Raw genomic sequence first — 3923 nt, 5'->3', positions numbered from 1 at the left:
AAGAGAGAGGATCTCCGTATTCTGACTCTCAGACCCCACCCTTACCCCCCTGTGGGCCCCCCGGCATGCCACTCAGAGGAACCAAACGGGGGTTAACTGGGGTAGGCGGCTGCCTACCCCCCTGGGACAAGGGGCCGCCCCACGCAGCTCACAGGCCTGGCCCAAAACATGCTTTCTCTGTGCATCAAAACTACTCCGCAACCCGCCCAGACAGCCCGGGCCCCCCAGCCGGTGCCCACATCCCACCCGCAGACCCCCACCAGCCCAGGCCCGGGTCCCACCGCCGCAGACGCCGGTGCTCCTCACTGCAGCTAAGGCGAACGTACTATACAGGGAGGGTAGATTGCTAGAGAGGACGTTAAGGAAGCCATTGTTACACGATAGGAGACAAGCAGTGACCGCATTGCGGCCACGAAATCGGGACAAGCCCTCCACGACGAGCACCATGTCCTGGGGCTCACCCACTCTCGCCCGGTGCCTCACTCCCGAACCTGAGCAGCCCTCGAGCACGGCAGCCACTGGGCTCCCCCCAGCTTCATGCGCTGCGATGCCCCTCACAAGCTGACCTCAGCCCCCACCCAGTCCCGCCTCTGGGCTCCCCACCGACTCGCCACCCGTGCGCTCACTCCCACAGACTTGCGAGCGGACTCACCACTCGCTAGCCTGGCTCGTCCGTCATGCTCTGCCATGCCTCCTCACGCGCGACCATGCAGACTTTCACTATGCACAGGCCTTGGGCTCCTCCGCCTCAGCACCTGTGTGCCTTGCCGCCCTCATCCCACCTGCCAGCCCCCACTCAGCCCAGCCATGTCCCCAGTCTGCCGATGCCTCCTCACCCACCCACAGGCCCCACCTAACCAGCCCAGCCCTGGGCTCCCCGCCAGCACTGCTGGTGCCCCTCACTCCCGACCTGCAGCCCCCACCAGCCCAGCCCTGGGCTCCCCGCCAGCACTGCCGGTGCCCCTCACTCCCACCCGCAGCCCCCACCAGCCCAGCCTAGCTCCCACCCACGCCCTGGTGCCCGTCCCTACCTGCAATCCAACAGGGCCGCTCAAGCCAGGGAATCCCTGTGCCCCCTCGTCTCCCTTCTGGCCAAACATCCCCTGCTGCCCACGGCGGCCGGGCTCTCCATCCACTCCCTGCAGTGCCAGAGGGGTTGGGGTCAGCGCCTGCTGGTGCAAAGACCTCCTGGGGGGCAGAGCTGCGGGTCATGCAGCTCGTTGGGGGGCAGAGCTGGGGGTCATGCAGCTTGGGGCGGTCATGCAGCTCAGAGGAGGTGACGCAGCTCGGGGGGCGAGTCACAAAGCTTGGCGGGAAAGAGCTGGGGGCTATGCAGCTTGGGGGGGTCACGCAGCTCGGGAGGTCAGAGCTGGGGATCATGCAGCTCGGGGGGGTCATGCAGCTCTGGGGGGGCATAGTTGGGGATCACGCAGTTTGGGGGGGTCACGCAGCTTGCGGGGGGATCACGCAGCAGGACACTGGGGCAGGAGGAGTCTCCCAGGAGTGTCAGACACAGGCCCTGTGCACTAGTGGGGCATGGGGGGTGGGTGTGCGTGACTCCCGGGAGGGAGGCCAAGGGGAGCAGTTTGGGGGTGACTGGGCTGAGGGGCCCAGGGGGCCAGCTGGGCACTCCCCAGATACTCACCGCAGAGCCGGGGTGCCCGATGGGTCCCTGGATACCAGTTGGTCCCGGTGGGCCCTGGTGGGGGAAGCACAGCGTTAGAGCTGGGGCAAAAGCAGCCTCTAAACCAGCCCCCTGCCCCCTTACCTGCCCCACTGTTCACCCCCCCAGCATCTCCAGCCTCTTCCGAGCCCTCCACTACACCTCTCCCTTGTCTCCACCTGCCTCCTCCTCAGACCCCATCCCACCACTGACTCATGCCGGGCCGGAGCTGAGTGCGAGGAGCCCGGTGGCAGGGCCCAGTCAGGGCCCCACAGCAACCCCCAGCACTGCCCCCAGTACTTACCGCCTCCCCCTTGTCCCCCTTGCTCCCTTTCTGTCCGGAGCCCCCCAGCTCCCCCTGCAAAGGCAAAGAGACCTCGATGAGACCTTCTGAAGATCCCGCGCCAGAGAACCCGCCATCGCTGGGGGAACCACCCCCCACAAACCAGCCATCACCACGGGAACTGTCACCAGGGAACCCGCCATCACTGGGGGAACCAACCATGCCCCCAAACCCAGGCCATACGCCAACGCGAACGTCACCAGGGAACCTGCCATCCGACGGGGAACCATCCCTCTACCACAAACAGCCCACACCACGGGAACCGTCACCAAGGGAATCCGCCATCGCCGGGGGAACCATCCCACAAACCAGCCATCCAGCTCACGCGAACCGTCACCATAAGGGGAACCTGCCATCGCCGGGGGAACATCCCTCACAAACCACCATCGCCATGGAACCATCAAACCGCAGGAACCATCACCGCAGAAGCGTCACCAGGGAACCCACCACTTGACACTGGGGAACCATCCCCACAAACCACCATCGCCATGGGAACCATCACCGCAGGAACCGTCACCAGGGAACCGTCACCAGGGACACCCCACCGCTGGGTGACACCATTCCCCACAAACCAGCTATCGCAATGGAATATGTCCACCAAGGGAATACCGTACCTAGGGAGCCCGCCATCGGCTAGGGAACCATCTCCCCACAAAACCAGGCCATCAACCACACGGAACCGTCCCCATCAGCCAGGGGGATACCGACGCTGGAGACTATCCAGCTGGTGCGATGCCCCATGCCCACCTTACCTTGGGTGCGCCACACTCACCAGGGGCCCTGGGGGTTCCGGCATGGGCCTGGCAGGCCCTGGTCCCCTCGAGCGGCCATCACGCCCGGCAGGGCCATCGGGAACCCCTCTCACCACACCCTGTGGGCCAGAAAGGTAGCAAACCAAAACAGGTCAAGTGGAGAGCCACATAGACACCTCTTCCCCCAGGGTCCCCCAGCCCACCCCACAGGGCAGAGACCAAGCTCCCCTCCCCACACGCCTGGAACCCGGGGCAGAGAGCTGAATCCTGCAGTCCGCCCGAGCCCACCCAGAATCATACGGGGCCATCAGACCGACCCCCTCCCACCCACCCCAAATCCTACACGGTGCAGACCAACACCCCTCCGAGAAGGTGCAGCCCAACTGCTAGCACTACACGACCGTGCCCCCTTCAGAGCCCACGGGGCGCTCAAGGGTTCAAGTGCAACAGCCCCCGAACAGGGAGCCAGCCACATTACCTTACGGCGCCCTTGGTCCCCCCAGCGGGACCAAGGGGCCTGCTCCCACCCCATGGCCTGGCAGCCGATGCTCCACTGCTCCTGCTGTTAGCATTTCGCCTACGGTGACATTGTCACCTCTATATGTATATTCCTCCTATTTTCTCTATTTGTCTCCCCTTCTGCTCCTATTTCCTTCTTTCTCTTACTTTCTCCTGCCTTCTTCTCCCCTTTTCTGCTCTTTTTTCTTCCACTCTCCTTTCTTTCTTGAAAGGGGACGGCGGTCGCTCGCCAGGGGAGCCCTGGGGAGATTGCAACCATGGTTGGGGGGTGCTGTGCCCACAATTCCCCATGGAAGTCTCCCACCCACAAACCCCACGAGACGCGCCCTGGACAGCCCCCGCGACCCGCATTGACTCTGCACCGACGCCCCCAAGCTCCAGCCCCAAGCCTCCAAAGGCCACCAAGGTCCCCCAAACCCCTTCCCTTCCTTACAGAAGTCCTCTGTGGCCCCCCAATCACAAGCTACTGGGAACTCCCTGGAGAGGGGATGGGGCACGGGGCCAGCTACCACATGGGGCCTGGGGCCCGGGAGGCCCTCCCCCTTATGGCCCTTCAGGCCGGTCAGGCGCCTGTGAAGGAGACAAGAGCAGGACCGTCTAGATCTCGCGGGGTCCCTGTCACTCAGCACCTGCCCTCCACCCGTAC

General features: G+C 64.6%; 1 protein-coding gene and 1 long non-coding RNA gene across 2 annotated transcripts in view; both read right to left on the bottom strand.

The window, feature by feature from the left end:
- The window catches only part of COL5A3 (collagen type V alpha 3 chain), a 52683-nt gene that overhangs the window by 23982 nt on the left and 24778 nt on the right, over positions 1-3923 (bottom strand). The gene's annotated exons all lie outside the window — the stretch shown is intronic.
- Positions 1026-2035, bottom strand: LOC142045965 (uncharacterized). The gene is made up of 3 exons (XR_012654880.1): positions 1968-2035; positions 1646-1699; positions 1026-1139 (listed from the first exon to the last, which is right to left on the bottom strand). It is a non-coding gene; the product is annotated as an uncharacterized LOC142045965 (long non-coding RNA).

The sequence above is a fragment of the Chelonoidis abingdonii genome, chromosome 26 (assembly GCF_003597395.2).
Source record: "Chelonoidis abingdonii isolate Lonesome George chromosome 26, CheloAbing_2.0, whole genome shotgun sequence".
NCBI lineage: Eukaryota > Metazoa > Chordata > Testudines > Testudinidae > Chelonoidis > Chelonoidis abingdonii.
The sequence above is the reverse complement of the archived record's forward strand: the minus strand, read 5'-3'. Positions and strand labels throughout refer to the sequence as shown.